Consider the following 203-nt stretch of genomic DNA (forward strand, 5'->3'; position numbering starts at 1 on the left):
GTGTCATTTTGAACCCTGCGATTACATTAACTACAAATACATTCTCTGTACATCTACAGCTCATTGTGTGTATCTGTAACGTAGTGTGTGAGGATGTTCTCATTTCAGTCACCTGCGATTTGTGAGAGGAAGGGGGAGGGAGGATAGGGGGAGGCTCATCTGTAGCACGATCCATTTATCAGCCAGTTTAATGATTCCTTTCC

This window comes from Penaeus monodon, chromosome 15 (genome assembly GCF_015228065.2).
Source record: "Penaeus monodon isolate SGIC_2016 chromosome 15, NSTDA_Pmon_1, whole genome shotgun sequence".
NCBI lineage: Eukaryota > Metazoa > Arthropoda > Malacostraca > Decapoda > Penaeidae > Penaeus > Penaeus monodon.